Source organism: Hypanus sabinus, chromosome 23 (assembly GCF_030144855.1).
Source record: "Hypanus sabinus isolate sHypSab1 chromosome 23, sHypSab1.hap1, whole genome shotgun sequence".
NCBI classification, from domain to species: Eukaryota; Metazoa; Chordata; class Chondrichthyes; order Myliobatiformes; family Dasyatidae; genus Hypanus; species Hypanus sabinus.
The window spans coordinates 16,674,279-16,691,762 of record NC_082728.1 but is presented as its reverse complement, the minus strand read 5'-3'; positions in this window follow the sequence as shown (position 1 = coordinate 16,691,762).

Here is a 17,484-nt window from a genome sequence, read left to right as displayed (position 1 = left end):
CAAATTCACCACACCTCGACACTGCTGGCCTGGCTGGTCAGGCGTACATTTTCAGACAACTTTGCCACTTCTCATGTGCTTTGTATTGGTGACTAAAAGCCAAAATTCAACCAACGGTTTTAAAATACCTGACTGAAATTCAAGACCCAAAATGAGTTTGAGCCCAGAAAGATCACATTTAACTTGAAAATTTCTCTTCAGGAAACATAAGGTCACAGTTGTAAGAAGTGAAAGGCTGTTTACAAATTAATATACAAGACAAATATTTTGGGAAAGTTCACATTGGTGACAAATTATCAGTTTTAAATTAAGTTGTGTGAGAGATTACTTGTCAGAATTATGCTGTATACAAACTAAATCACACACCTCCTTAAAATGTTGTGGTATGGATAAAAATGCATAAATTCAAAGGCAGACCCTATAGGCTTTTATGCCATTTGGTGTTATTTTGTCTGATCTGGAATCTATTTCCTTCACTGATTTTCCCCATCTTCCGAAAGTTGTCAGATTGGTTTATTACTGTCACATCTGCTGAGTGGTATAGTTTGCTTTGCATTCCATCCATACAAATCATTTAATCACATCAGCATATCAAGGTGGTATAAGGAAAGACAATAGCAGAATGCAGAATATCGTGTTATGGCTACGAACAAATTGTCGAGCAACCAGACAATAAAGTACACGAGCCATGCATGATGAGGTTGATTGTGAGGTGTAGAGTTCAAAGCAAAGACTGAATACAGGTTAGTCAGCTTCTGCAGGGGGATGATTAGAGCTAATTTTTATAATAAAGGACTATTGACTAAATTTAAGACCGATTTCAAAAAATACTCAGCAGGTCATTTAGCTTCTGTCGAGTGAGGATTAGAACTAATATTTCTAATGTAAGATTGTTTTCTCTCTCCATTGATACTGCCTCACCTTCTGGCCATTTCCAGCACTTTCCATTTCTTATCTCTACTTCCCACAAAAAACTGAGGCATTAAGAGTGCAGGGTTCCGTAAAGGTTAAGTCGCAGGTTGAGTCTGTGGTGAGGAAGGAAACTGCAATGTTAGCACCCATTTCAAGAGGACTAGAATATAAAAGCTAGGATGTTATGTTAAGACTTTATAAAGCATTGGTGAGGCCTCATTTGGAGTATTGTGAACAGTTTTGGGCCCCTTATCTTAAAAAGGATGTGCAGAAACTGAAGCGGGTTCAAACAAGGTACACAAAAATTATTCCAGAATTCAGTGGTTTGTCATATGAAGATTGTTTGATGGTTCTGGGCCTGTATTCACTAGAATTCAAAAGAATAAGGGGTGATCTCATTGAAAACTATCGAATGGTGAAAGACCTTGATAGAATGAATGTTGATATGATGTTTCCCATGGTGGGAGAGTCTAAGACCAGATGACACAGCCTCAGAATAGAGGGGCATCCCTTTACAACGGAGATTAGGAATAATTTCTTTAACCAAAGAGTGGTGTATCGGTGGAATTTATTGCCACAGACAGCTGTGGAAGCCATGTCTTTTTGTATATTTAAGTCAGAGGTTGATAGGTTCTTGATTAGTCAGGGCATGAAGGATATGGGGAGAAAGCAGGAGATTTGGGCTGAGAGGAAAATTGGATCATCCATGATGAAATGGTGGAATAGACTCGATGGGCCAAATGGCCTAATTCTGCTTCTATAGCTTATGGTCTTATGGTCAATATTTTTGTGAAAAATATATTACAGAATATCATCATATGACAATGGATATTTTAACACCTTAGTGAAAAATGAGACGGCATTAAACTAATTTAATTGTGTCACTACTGTATAGTAAACTCTTCACAAAATTTGCAGTGAATTTGCCTTTCTGGTCTCATACAGAAACCTATAATCTGCCACAATAAACATGACAAAACCGGACCCTCTAATCATGTTTATGTAACGTCAGAATGGTTTATATTACCGGTGTCCTTTAGAGTCAGTGGAAAGTAATGTTGGGCATTTCAAGCTGGCTGACGAAGCTTCATTTGGAAATAGCAATATCTCCTCCCACCTTTAAGAATATTTTGATTTGCTTTGCACCAATGATCACTGATGGGGGTTCAATTCCCACCACTGCCTGTAAGAAGTTTGTGCGTTCCCGCCATGACTATGTGGATTTTCTCCAATTGCTCCTGTTTTCGTCCACACGCCACATGTGTGCTGATAGGGTTTTTCAGTTGTGGACATGCCGGTGGCGTGGTGTCACTTGGGGGCTGCCCCTAGCACAGTCCTCGCCAATTTGTTTTGATGCAAGTGGCGGCTTTCACTGTATGTTTCAATGTACAAATGAAACTAAATCTTCTTCTGTAGTATTTAAAGGAAGTTTAACTGCTGTATGAAAAGTGGCAGCAGATTTAATGATTTTCATTCTTTGCACTACTGTATCCAACAGAAAATCTAGGCCAGCGTGCAGGGAATTTGCAACAAACTTTAGGTGTTCATTGTGATAAGTGTTTGTTTCAATTTCATGAAGAATTTAACTGCCTCAAATGTAACGTATAGAAATGGAATTTCATGGGAAAGGTGTGTCATTGGAGGGTGACATGCCACACTATTTAATGCTTAGTTCAAGAGTTCACTGCTGCAAAATTTAGCAGTAAACGAGGCCAAGGCTGCTGTGGATGCTAAAGAGATCTCACTTGGAAAATGACCTTGCTTTGCATGCCTCACCACTGCAGAATGAACCAAGGATATCAGCTTCAGCTGGGTCTGGGGATAGAAGCCAAGAATCAGTAGGCTGGTCCATGGCTTGGGATCCATCCGAGTAGAGTGAGTGGGCAGGGCATCAGAATCCATTTTAATATCACCAGCATATGTTGTAATACTTGTTAACTTGGCGGCAACATAAAAGTTGAATTAAATAAGTAGGGAAAGCAAACAGAAATAAAACGTAGTGAGGTAGTGTTCATGGGTTCAATATCCATTTAGAAATTGGATGGCCGAGGAGAAGAGGCTGCTTCTGAATCACTAAGTGTGTGCCTACAGGCTTCTGTATCTCTTCATCTCTTCTGTAACAATGAGAAGAGGGCACATCCTGGGTGGTGGGGTCCTTAATGCTGGACGCTGCCTATTTGAGCCACTGCTCCTTGAAGATGTCTTGGATACTACAGAGGTTAGTGCCCATGATGGAGCTGTTTACAACTCTATGCAGCTTACTTCAATGCAGTAGCCCAACCCCTTGCCCCCCACCCCCAACATCCCATACCAGACAGCAACTCAACCAGACAGAGTGCTTTCCATGGTACATCTGTAGAAATTTGCCAGTGTTTTAGTGTCATACCAAGTCTCCTCAAACTCCTAATGAAATATAGTCACTCTCTTGCCTTCTTTATAACTTCATTGATATGTTTGGGACCAGGATAAGTCCTCAGTTGGTGGACATGGTGGGGTGGGTGTGGTTTGAAGAAACAGATTGATAGCAGATCATCTGTATGGCTGGGGAGAGGGGTTGGTGTTGGGATTGGATTGGTGCTGAAGATCTACTATGTTATTCTGAAACCAACTTACAAGCACTGTAAAGTCTTTCACAAGTAGCAGCAGCTTTCATAGTGCATGAGCTTTGGATATATGGATTAAAAATCCCAGAATCCACTCAACTATTCCATAGCACTGAACATGTCTGGGCTCCTTCAGTGTTTGACGTGCAAGGACACAATGGGAAATTGTGGACAGTGCATATCAAAACAAAATATCTATTTTTCTTCACAAATGACTTTCAAAAATGAAATTTAATTGCAAAATCAAACATGATCCAACTTGTAGACATCTGTATAGAAGCAAATTGCTGCAGAAGCTGGAATCAGGATTGATTGAACTTGCAAACCAAGTAATCATATATATTAATTAATTACCGAGACAATTACCTCTTTTTAGTAATGTTGAAAAATACTGACTGGGAATCAAGTCAATAGATTGCATTTGAGAGGCAAAGAACATTGGATTCCAAAATACCTTTAGTACTGTGGTTGAATTTCTCAGATGGTCTGTTTTAAAGATCCTGCAAAGTGAAAACTATCTCATTTGGCACAAAATCAATGCTGATTATATTAATTTCACAGAACACAGCCAATTCAGAGACTTCTTTCACAAATAGCATGTTCTCATCTACTTCCTGGGTGGGTTTTTTAAGAGCAAATTTTGAAAGCACAAGTGAATAGAATGGGAAGAAAGCCACAGAGCTTCATCAGTTGGGCCATTGAATGTAAAAATCAGAAGGTCATGCTGCAGGCTGTCTATAACTTCAGTAGGGCCACATTTGGAGTATTGTGCGCAGTTCTCAGAATCAGTTTCATTTTCACGGGCACATGTTGTGATGTTTGTTGTTCTGCGGCGACAGTACAGTGGAATACATCAAAAGTTACAAAAAGAAATATAGAAAAAAGTAGTGCAAAGAGAGAGCAATTTATGAGGAAGTGTTCACAGGTTCATTGTCCGTTCAGCTATCTGATGGCAGAGGGAGAGAAGCTGCTCATAAAACATGGAGTACTCCTGTACCTCCTCTCGATGGTAGCAATGAGAAGAGGGCATGTTCTGTATGGTGAGGGTCCATAATGATGGATGCGGCCATCTTGAAGATTCACCTTTTGACGATGGGGTGGGTTGCGACTACGATGGAGCTCGACTGAGTATCCGCCCCTCTACAGTCTTTTTCCCAATCCTGTGCACTTGCGCTTCCATACCAGACGGGGATGATCTCGACAGCACATCTGTAGATATCTGCCAGAGTCTTTGGTGAAATCATGAAGTATAGCTGCTGGCATGGCTTCTTTGTAATTGCATCAACATGTTGGGTCTAGGATACATCTTGAGAGATGTTGACATCCAGGAATTTGAAGCTGTTCTCTCTTTCCTAGTGACCACATTACAGGAAGTGTGTGGGGGCTTTGTAGAAGGAGCAGGAGAGGTTTACCAGGATGTGGCATGCGTTAGGGTGCTTTGGTAATAAAGAGAGGTTTGACTAACTTGAATTGTTTGCACTGGAGCACCAGAGTCTAAAGGAGCAATCTGACAGGAGTACACAAAATTGCAAGAGTCCTTTTCCTGCAGTAAGAATGTCAGGTAACGGTTGGCATAGGTTTAAGATGGGGGGGGGGGGGAAGGTTGAAAGGAGGCATGTGAGGCAAGAATGGTAGGTGCCTACAATGCACGGCTGGGGGGGATGATGGAAGCAGATGGGATGGAAATGTTTAACAGCGATTTAGGCGGGCACGTGAATATGCAGGGAATCAAGAGATACAAACCACCTGCAGGTAGATGGGACTAACTTTGATTGGCATCATGAGGGTGGCATGACAGTGTAATGCATTACAGCACCAGCTCTAAGATAGGGTTCAATTCCTGCCGCTGTCTGTGAGGAGTTTGTACATTCACTCCATGACCATGTGGGTTTTCTCCAGATACTCACGTCCCAATGGCGGACAGGTTAGGGCCAGTAAGTTATGTAAGTATGCATGCAATATTGGCGGAGGAAGCAGAGAAACACTTGCAGGCTGCCCCCGCCAGCACATCCTCAGTGCAAACGACACATTTCTCTGCGTGTTTCAAAGTATGTGTGACAAATAATCGGTGGGCAGAGGAGTGTGATCCTGTGCTGTACTATTCTGTTCCCTGCATCCTCTTTAATCCTTCTAAAGATCAACCGTTTACATTTCAAAGAAAGTAACTGAAGAAGAACTAGGAAAGGCTGGAAATACTCAAGAGGTCATGTTGGACTTATACAGAAGGATTATGGAGTTGAAATAGTTACTGTGCTCCCCTCTGCACTGATGCAGCCTGACCTGCTGGTTCTTTCCAGTACGTTCTGTTTCTACTTCAGTACACATTTCAAATATAAAAATAAGTAGTTGTCAAAAATACTCTGCCAGTAAATCATTTACTAAATTTGTCAGTTTCTTTTGTAAACAATTGCACAAAAGCAAGATGAACTATTTCAGCTACTGAAGGATGATGAGTAACAAAGTGGTAATGACTTACTCACATTAACATGGAATCTTTGATGCAAGAATTCTACAGGGTTCAGCCAAGCCTGCCAGTCCAATGTAAAACCATAAGATCATAAGACATAGGAGCAGAATTAGGCCATCCAACCCATTGAGTCTGCTTTGCTATTCCATAGCTGATCAATGAATCCTCTCAACTCCAGTCTCCTGCCTTCTCCTCATAACCTTCAATGCCTTTGAAAATTATAAAAACTATCAAACTTCCAGTCAAACCCAGTGACTTGGCCTCAACAGTCCCCTGTTGCAATGAATTCCACAGATTCACAACCCTGTGGGTAAAGAAATTCCTCCTTATCTATGTTTGCAACTCTCTGCAGTTGAGTTGGTGTTAATCTTGTCAGGAAACTTGTCCAAAGCCATGTCCTGAAAAGGTTGTCGAGACCCCCTTGTTCCAACATTCATTGTACTTGCTGCCCTTCTCTTTTCCTGTTCCATTTTACTTTTTGAAGATTTCTTAATCTCAATGCTAATTATAGCTCCTAAATAAGCCTGATTCAGCACAAAGAGAATGGCTCTCTTCGGGCCAGGATTGGTCATCCATGTGACGTTGCACAATCATCTCCGGTTTCACATTTTCGAATGAGTCAACCCTCTTGAACTTTTGCAAAGTTTGTTTGGCTTTCCTGGTTCGATTTAGCACGGAGACACCAGGAAAGCTGATGCTCCTATAGTCACAAGAGATTCTGCAGATGCTGTAAATCCAGAGCAACACACACACACACACAATGCTGGAAGAACTCAGCAAATCAGGCAGTACCTATGGAAAGGAATAAACTATTGACACTTTGAGCCAAGAGCTGTTGCATTATAGGAAGAAACAGGCCATTCCACCTACAACGTCCACTTGGTTCAACTATCTAATTTAAATTCTTTTCCATCCTCTATTCAATAAACTAACATGCCATATGGATATACACTCAGTAGCCAATTTATTAGGCACACCTGTACACCTGCTCATTAATGCAAATATCTAGTTAGCCAATCATGTGGCAGTAACTCAGTGCATAAAAACATGCAGACCATGAAATGATTGCTGGTGCCAGATAGGGTGGTTTGAGTATCTCAGGGACGGCTGATCTCCTGGGATTTTCACGCACAACAGTCTCTAGAATTTACAGAAAATGGTGAGAAAAGCAAAAATAAAACATATCCAGTGAGCAGAATTTCTATAGGTGAGGACACCTTATTAATGAGAGATCAGAGGAGAATGGCAGGGCTGTTGCAAGCCAACAGGAAGGTGACAGTAACTGAAACAAATGTACAATGGTGTGCAGAAAAGCATCTCTAAATGCACAACACATCAGACCTTGAAATGGATGGGCAACCGCAGCAGAAAACCATGAAAATGCACCCAGTGGCTAACTTTATTAGGTACTTCCTGATAGCATCTTTGTCTTTAATTATCTTGACCAGGCAGGATGTTCGTTGACCTCCTATGCCTAATAAAATAGCCACTGAATATATGTGATAGCGCAAAATGCACCAACATTGAAGAGTATTTAAATCTACTGATTGTTTGCTATGGGAAGCAAATTGCTTCAAAGTATACTCAAAAGCTAATACAGAGTTATACCAACCTGTCAAGGGTTCAATTGAATGGGATTTTTTTAAATACATGTCATCCTTGTATAGCAGATTCCTAAAACAAGAAGTTGTTTGACTTCTTGTGCTATGACCAATGGGCATCCATTCTTAATAATCACATCTTTGAGCACTTGGCCCATAGCCGTCATTGTCTAGACAGTTTAAGTGCTTCTTAATGCTCTCAATGACTCTACTTCCAACACTCTGTTAGTCAGTCCATCTCAATGGTCACCACCCTGAGTGAAAAGCATCGACCTCAGATCCCCTCTGAAACTTTTATCCCTTACTCTAAATCTACGTCCCCTAGTTTTATTTTGCTCTTATTGACAACATTGTCACTATGGCACCTTTATCTTTCATTATCTTGACCAGGCTCATCTCCAATCACTGTAAAATTTAGGTTTTGAATTCTTCAACTCATTTGCAATTTCTACACTAAAAACACTGCGGTTTGCCAGTCTTTGTTTGTGCGTAGTTTTCTTTCTCACTAATTCTGTCATAATTCCTTACTGTACTGTGAACGCTGGCAAGAAGATTTATAACTTTAATAAATTTCAATACATTTACTCTGAGCTTTGAATTTCTGTCCATTTGTTCTTTAACAGGTAAAAAGTTTATTGCTACTTATTCCTGTTCTAAATTAATTTAATGTTTTAGGTGACATTACCAGTGCCATCTGATGGATCCCAGGATAGAGAGGCAGTCAGTTATAAATCTACCATCCATCACCTCACCCATTTAGAAAAGATCTCATGCCAACTTTGCGAGATAATCAGCTGAGAACCTTTTAGATGCAAGCTCAAGCAAGAGGAGGCATGGACAATCTCTCCTTTGGATTCGTTGTTCTGATATTGTTCTAACAAACTGGTTAAAATTAAGTCAAATAAAAAATTTAATGCGATTTAAAATAGGAATATCAGATACCAGAGGGTATCAGACATTCTAGTATAAAACAGCAGACTTATGTAGTCAACTTCTTGTGTTCTGAGTCTACTATACGGGGTTGACATAAGATCTCCCATTCAGATCAGTCCTTGACAAATATTTAAACTCATTTTGGATTGATATCTAAGTATTCCTTGAAGCAACTTGCTTTTTGATGCACACAATAGATTAAAATTCTCTGTAATGTTGTTGCATCTCCTGCTATCATATACTGTTCAGGTAGTCCCCGAGTCACGAACTTCCAGCTTACGAACAACTTGTACTTACAAACTGAGGAAGGAGAACGCCGTCTGCAATTTTAAGTCGGATCGCGACGCCTTCCGCCATTTTAAGTCATTGCCGTTGACACTGTGTTGAGTGTGTAACTTTGTATTTGGCTTAAATTTTTCTTAGCAAGGTTCACTCTGATCACCCTTTTCCGGCCAGCTGGTGGCGCAGTGAGCTCAGCGCTGGGCTCGAGAAAGAAGGTTCCGAGCTCAATCAGGTGACAGGCCGCTCCCGAGTGTGCTGAGTTGATGTCAAGCTCACAGCTCGACCTCATTAAAAAAAACACTGCCGCCTTCAGTTTGAACTCCCACACGGAATATTGAGGAGGATCAAATACCCCAACCCAGCACAGCCCCCACTTGTCCCATTTAATCTCTCTCAGTGTGGTAGACTTTAGGACCAGAGGAATTCAGTGCGGTGGTCCTTAGGACCCGGCGGAGCTCAACACCCGCCACCTGCAGTGTTTCTGTTCCGTTGACGGGAAGCGATCACGATCGAAAATAAAGTGGAAATAATAAAGCATTTGGAAAGAGATGAAACGTCATTAGTCATTGGAAAAGCGTTAGGCTACAGTCAGTCAATGATCAGAACAATTTTAAAGGATAAAGGAAAAAGTGAGGTTAATGGAGCATGTGAAAGGCCCTGCCCCGATGAAAGCTACAATTATTACTAAACAGCGCAGTAGTTTAATTATTGGAATACATATGTTTCTTAAGTGTTTTAAATGCATAGAAAGGTAAAATATATACTATATACTAAGACAAACGTTTGACTAACTGACGCTAAATAATACTGGATGTATATGTTTCGACTTACGTACAAATCGGACTTAAAGATGGACTCAGGAACGGAACTTGTTCCTAACCCGAGGACTTCTTGTACTTCCACAAGGAATGTTAGTTTCTTGATAGAAGATAGAAAAGAATTCAAGTTTGACAGCTGAACCAAATGGTTTGGCAAAAGTCTTCTCTTAAATCTAGAATAGATTGGAGAGAATGTTCCCACAGGGAATCATGGCCAAAGGTGATAGAAAAATTGACTGCCATTAAATGAGGAGGGAGCATGGGATTCTCTACAACTCATGTTTACAGTGTTATTTTTTATTTGCATAATTTGTCTTTTTTTGCACGTTGGTTGCTTGTCAGTCTTTGTTTATCTATAGTTTTTCATAACTTTTATTGTATTTCTTTATTTTCCTGTAAATGGCTGTAAGAAAATGAATCTTGAGGTAGCATAAGGTAACATATACATACTTTGATGGTGAATTTAATTTGACTTTGACTTTGATTTGAAAGTGTTCTGGGTAGGAGAGGCAGAACTATAATTTTTTTTCATCATGGATTTGTTTGTGTGGTCTTTTTCTTCGCCTTTTGAAAACAGATCAATCAAAACAGGCCATTTAGATACTTAAACGGCACAAGTGGGAATGAAGCTTCATAAATGGGGTAAGGATCAGCTTCAAAATTATTTGCAAAGCAGCCAAGCTCCAGTGTGCTTTGTCTCTTGCTGTCTGTTATTTCCATTCCCCGCTGATGAGCCAGGGACTAAGAATATCCATCAATGAGTCAGCACGAAAAATGGTACCATCTCTTCAAACACGTTCAGTCTCCAGCAGTGGGGGAATGGGATTCAGATGAAATAGGTTGTCAGTCTCAAATCCAGTTCAGGAGCTGACAACTGTACTTCTGTGCAATGACCAGTGTGTGTCGCCCAAGTGCTGAAATGGCCCCAAACAGAGGATTGTACAAACTGAGATAAACTTGTTCAGTGGGATTTTGCAGCCACTCACTGATCACCTTAGACTCTGGGCAACAATAGCACAATTCCTATAAGGATGGAACAGTGATCCAGCAGATGGTTTGATTCCTCACAACTCCAGATTCATTCTTGACCTCCAGGATTCTCTCTCCTCCCCTTCCTTCAGGCAGAAGATACACAAGTTATAAAACGTGTACCACCAGGCTCAATGGCAGCATCTATCCTACCACAATAAGATCCTTGAATGGACCTCTTATATGATAAAGATGAACTCTTGACCTTCTAATCTACCTTATTATAGTCTCGCACTTTATTGCCTTGTTATACGGGGCATAGATAGGGTAAAAGCCAGCAGGTCCTTTTCCATTCAAATAGGGTGACACTAGAACTAGAGGCCATGGGTTGAAGGTGAAAGGTGAAACGTTTAAGGGGAACGTGAGGGGGAAATTGCTTCACTTAGTTGATAACGAGAATGTGGAATGAGCTGTCAGAGGAAGTGGTGGATGCAGGTTTGATTTCATCAATTTGGATGGGCACATGGATATGAGGTGTAGAGAAGGCTATAGTCCTGCAACAGGTTGATGGGACTGGGCAGATTAATAGTTCGGCATGGACTAGATTATTCAAAGATTCTGTTTCTGTGCTGCAGTGGTCTATGACTCTATGAGTCTACCTACACTCTCAGTGTAATTGCAACACTTTATTCTGTATTCTGTTGTTGTTTCCCTTGTACTACCTCAATGGGAGTTTGTTATTAAGAGATGGAGGAAAATTGGTTTGAGGAGATTTGGGACGATGCACTGTGGGGAGCATTCTGACTGGCTGCATCACTGCCTGGTACGGATGCTCCAATGCAGAAGATCAAAGAGAGCTGCGGAAAGTTGTAGACTCACCCAGCACTGTTAAGGGGACTTGTCCCTCCACCGCGGGGGACGTTTTCAAAATGGTGCCTCAGGAATGTGGCACCGTCGTTAAGGATCCACACCATCCAAAATACGCCCTCTTCTACTATCAGGGTGGAGGAAAAGGCACACTCGGCATTTTAGAAGAAACTTCCTCCCCTCCACCATCAGATTTCTGAATCCTCCATAACACATGAACACTACCTCAATATTTTGCTCTTTTTCTGCTCTATTTATTTATTCAATCATTTATTATATTTCTTATTGTAACCTATGGTAATTTTTTTTGTGCACTGTACTGTACTGCTGCCAGAAAACAACAAATTTCACAACATCTATCAGCGGTAATAAACTTGATACTGATTCCGATTCTGAGTTGCTTCCTTTCCTCTCACAAATCAAGATGCGTGAATTGATAGGTTAGTTGGGCATTGTAAATTTGCCCCAGATTTAGTGTGGAAGGAGGCGTATTCAGGTGACACAGCCTGAGCAATCATTTAACTGCCCGCCCTTATTAGCACTTGAGAAAGTGGTGGTATAGGTTTTCACAAATAAAACGGCAGAGGCGTTTTATGTTTTAGAAACGCCGTGGCAACGGATTTATTGAACACCAAAAAGCTGAACTCAAAGCGCAATAAAATATGTAATTATGTCATCACATCGAGCAGGCCTCTTAAAGTAAATCCCCAACTCAACGTCAGTGGTTGTGAATTATGTACATTTCCACCAATTACATTGCCCTACAGTGGTGAGTGGCCTAGAGGGCAACTTCCAGGTTGTGGTGCTCCTAATCTTTTGCAGCCCTTGTTCTTATAGCTGGTAGAGGTCACAGGTTGGAAGGTGGAAGAGTTGCCTTCCTCTGTGAACCAGCATGGACTGTCTAACTTACATTGACATCATTAGACCACAAGTCATAAAACATAGGAGTTGAATTAGGCCTTTCAGCCCATCAAGTCTATCCCACCTATTCTATCATGACTGATTTATTATCCCCCCCCCCACCCCAGCCCCATTCTTCAGCCTTTTCCTCGTAAACCTGTGACATCCTTACTAATCAAGAACCTATCAACCTCTGCTTTAAGTATACCCAATGACTTGCTCTCCACAGCCATCTGTGGCAATGAATTCCATACATTCACCACACTCTGGCTAAAGGAATTCCACCTCATCTCTACCTTCTGAATCTATGCCTTCTGGCCCTCGACTCCACCACTGCAGGAAACATCTTCTCCATGTCCATCTTATCTTGACCATTCAATATCCGTTTCAATAAGATCCATCCTCATTCTTCTCAACTCCAGCGACTGTAGGCACAGAGCCATCCAATGCTAATCACACTTTAACCCTTTCAGTCCTGGGGTCATTCTCTTGAACCTGCTTGGGTCTTCTTCAATGCCAGCACATCCTTTCTAAGATAAGGGGCCCAAAACTGTTCTCTATGTCTGTGTCATGGTAGCACAGTGCTTAGAACAATGCTTTACAGTTCCAGTGGCCTGGGTTCAATTCCCACCGCTGCCAGTAACGAGTTTGTAGGTTCTCCCTGTGACTGGAAGTATTTCCTCCAGTTCAAAGACATACCAGTTGGTAGGTTAATTGGTCATTGTAAATTGCCCCATGATTAGGCTAGGGTTGCTGTGTAGCATGGGTCAAAGGGTACAGAAGAGCCTACTCCATGCTGTAAATAAATAAATCAATAAATATTCCAAGTGTGGTCTGACCAGTGTATATAAAGCTGATGACACAAAGGTTGGAGGTGTTCTGGGTAGTGTGGAGGGCTGTCAGAGGTTACAGCGGGACATTGACAGGATGCAAAACTGGGCTGAGAAGTGGCTGATGGTGTTCAACCCAGACAAGTGTGAAGTGGCTCATTTTGGTAGGTCAAATATGATGGTAGGATATAGTATTAATGGTAAGACTCTTGGCAGTGTGGAGGATCGGAGGGATCTTGGGGCCCAAGTCCATATGACACTCAAAACAGCTGTGCAGTTTAACTCCGTGGTTAAGAAGGTGTATGGTGTATTGGCGTTCATCAATCATGGAATTGAATTTAGGAACCGAGAGGTAATGTTGCAGCTATAAAGGACCGTGGTCAGATCCCAGTTGGAGTACTGTGCTCAATTCTCATTGCCTCACTACAGGAAGGATGTGGAAGCCATAGAAATGGTGCAGAGGAGATTTACAAGGAAGTTGCCTGGATTGGGGAGTGTGGTGAACTACATATACCTGTCTGGACACGCCCCTCTGCTGACTGCTCTTGTGGCTCCTCCCACAGACCCCTGTATAAAGGCGATTGGAGGCACTGCTCCTCCCTCAGTCTCCAGGATGTTGTGTGGTGGGCTCTTGCTGCTAATCGTGGTCTCCTGCAGCTAATAAAAGCCTATAATTCGCCTCCCGTCTTCGAGAGTTATTGGTGGTGCATCAGGGAGCATGCCTAATGAGAATAGATTGAGTGAAATCGGCCTTTTCTCCTTGGAGTAATTGAGGATGAGAGGTGACCTGGTAGGGGTGTATAAGATGATGAGGGGCATTGATCATGTGAATAGTCAGAGGCTTTTTTCCCAGGGCTGAAATGGTTGCCACAAGAGGACACAGGTTTAAGGTGCTGGGGTGCAGGTACAGAGGAAATGTCAGGGGTAAGATTTTTACTCAGAGTGGTGAGTTCATGGAATGGGCTGCCAGCAACGGTGGTGGAGGCGGATATGATAGGGTCTTTTAAGAGACTTTTAGATAGGTTTAATGGAGTTTAGTAAAATAGAGGACTAGGGGTAAACCTAGTAAATTCTAAGGTAGGGACATGCTTGGCACAACTTGGTGGGTCAAAGGGCCTGTATTGTGCTATAGGTTTTCTATGCTTCTATGTTAAAGCCTCAGCATTGTATCTTTGCTTTTATATTCTAGACCTTTCAAAAGGAATATAAACATTGCATTAATGTTAACTTGCGAATTAACCTTGGGGAACCCTGCACTGGTATTCCCGCGTCCTTTTGCTGCTCTGATTTCTGAATTTGCTCCCCATTTACAAAATGGTCTACAATAATATATGAAAATATAGAAAATATATGACTCAAACTTTATGCAGTTGTAGGAAAATCTACACAGCTTTTGAGAAAGAACTCTGGTGTTCTGCTGATTGTGGTTCATCTTTATTTCTTGGAAAGAATGTAGCCTCAAAATAATCCAGTGCATGGGAAAAATAGGCAAGAACAAATCATGGAAATAAAAGGAAATAAATAATAAAGAATGTCAAAGATCAAAAGTAAAGCTATATTAAACTGAAGATTAACAGTGTGTCATGAATGTGGATAAGGGGAAGGCAGGGCATTATTTTGTCTTTGGTTGCTGGTGTTAAATAGGTGGTAGGGTATGACCAGCTGTTGTTCCTCCCTCATGTCCCGTTCCAATGAAGTCAAAAGGATTAAATGTAAAGAAGCTTTTTCAATGGGCAGCTGGTAATCTCACGCTGATAAAATCAAAAACAAATGGTGAGTTCTGACCCCCAAATTGTATAAACTACAATAAAATATCTGAAAGTGCTATATCAGCTCAGAGCATCAGGTAGTGTGTTGTGCTTTTAGTTTAGATTTCCAACATCAGTAGCTTTTGTCATTTTGTTTTTATGCATTGAGCTGTTGTTTAGTCTTAAGTTAGCTAAAATCTATGTGCAGTTCAGAGCAAAGCCAACCAGCTTGTGGATCTTGCTTTGGAAATGTCGAGGAAAGTCAGGGCAGAGCTCAGAATATACATCGCTTTCCTTTCTAAGTGCCATGAAGCTGGTGGATTACAGGTAGGACTTTCCAATTAAAATGATGCATCAGTAAATGAGATTGTGATGCTCACAAAATATGCTCCTTTCATGGGCAACATAGTAGACAATTCATCTTCTCAGCCTTTCATGGCATGAGAAATAACTGATCAATACCTCAAAAGCCATCATCTTTTTACCCTGAAATAATGTTAGACTAATACGTGTGACTGTTTAGGAAACCAATGAAATTTGGCTGCAGTGCTTGTTTTACTCAAAAAAGGAGAGATGTTTATCAAAACTGAACGTAAATGAAGGGAGCTGCACACATAATAGCTGGAAGATTTCAACGGGTCAGGCAGCATCGGTGGAGGGAAAACAAAAGGTCAATGCCTTTTTCAGGACGGGAAAGGAAGGGATCAGAAGTTGGGGAAAGAAAATAGTGTGAGCTGACAGGTGATAGATGAGACCAGGTGAGGGAGAAGATGGACGGGTGAGCAAGGTTGGGGGGGGTGATGTAAGAAGCTGGGGAGGTGACGGGTGGAAGAAGAAAAGGGATGAAGAAGTGGAAACCTAGTAGAAGAGAAGAGTGGATCATGGGAGAAAGGGAAAGAGGTGGCGACCCAGAGGGAGGCAATGGACTGATCATGAGGGTGTGGTAGATACGTGGAAGATGAAGATTAAACTTAAATTGTAAATTAAGTTGTATTGTAGAAAGGAATAGTGGTGCAGCAGGTAGTTCTGCCATTTCACAACTTCAGTGACTGAGTCAGTTCTGAACTGACTGTATGGAGTGGCTCAAGATACATCTCCTCTGGGTATTCCTGTATTCTTCCACATCCCAGTCACTTGCTGTTTCGTGATTCAATTGATGTTTGTATATTTCCCCCAGTACAGACCAGCAGTAGGAGAATAAGAGGAGTTAATGAGCATGTGAGAGACAAGAAAATAAGTGGAAGAGTAGCCATGATGGGATTGCTTTGAGAGCTGGCGTGGAATTAATGGGATGAATGGTCTTCTTCCAATCAACATTGTATTTAAGAAATATAAGAAGCATTCAGAGCCCATTTGTCAAAATTGACATGAGTCGCCTAGGTTTTTAAGCAGTTGTTTGTCCGGGTGCCAGCATTTTAGTCAAGGTATGCTCCTGTTAAATTCTGTCACACGGTGCTGTGTAGCCAGAAGAGTTTATCATTTTATTTGAAGAGAATTGTCTTCAATACTGCATTGATTGTCCTGTCCTGTACCATTGTATCAGTGTGACAACATACACCAGTCAAGAGAGAACCCTGAACTCATGGCCTCTGACTCAGAGGAGAAATTAGTGGTAAGTGAATCATGCTGACATTATCACTTTGATTCTCTAGCCTGAACAATGGTCCCTGAGAATGTTTTCTAGGTATAGAAAGCATGGGAAATTTTCTCATTACATTTTTGATGTTGCTAATGCGTAAGCATTGAAATTAGAGTTGGCAATGTTAGTTAGTGCTTGACACATGTGCGTCACATTCAAGGGTTATTTTAGAAAAAGGGCTCACCTTACTAAAACTGACAAAGGATGATTTCTGATGAAACTATGGTTAAAGAGATGCTACATGAATGTCCCGGGCCTTTTGACTTCTAAGGATGGCAATATTAATTACCAAGTTTGAAATCTCCATTGCTACCATAGTACAGATGCTGGTTTGGGGGCAAGCAGTAAAAGAGACATCGCAGAGTCATACAGCCCAGAAACAGACCCTTCAGCCTAACTGTTTCATGCTGACCAAGATTCTTATCACAGCTAGTCTCACTTGCACACTGTTGGCCCATATCCTCCTAAACCTTTCCTGTCCATGTGCCTGTCCAACTGTCCTTTGATAGGTGTGAGGAAGAACAATTTTATGCAGTAACTGGAAATGGAATCACGAATCGTGAATTGGGTTTTATTATCACTGTCTTATATGAAGTGAAATTTACTTTTTGCTTTAACTGTATCATGCAATGACACAGAATTACTATAAATTACAAAATAAATAAATGGTGCAGAAAAATGGAATAATGTAAGGTAATGCTCATGGGTTAATGGACTATTAACAAATCTGATGTTGGAGGGGAAGAATTAATAAGTGTGGGTCTTTAAGCTCTGGAGTTGGCCTAGCAAATGCTTGCAGTTGGCACCTAGGTGCAGAGAGCTTGGATAGTCAACCGTTATGAATGAACTTGAGAGAGATAAACTTGCACCTCACTAACAGGATTCCCCTCTCTCTGTGCACGATGAATATATTTT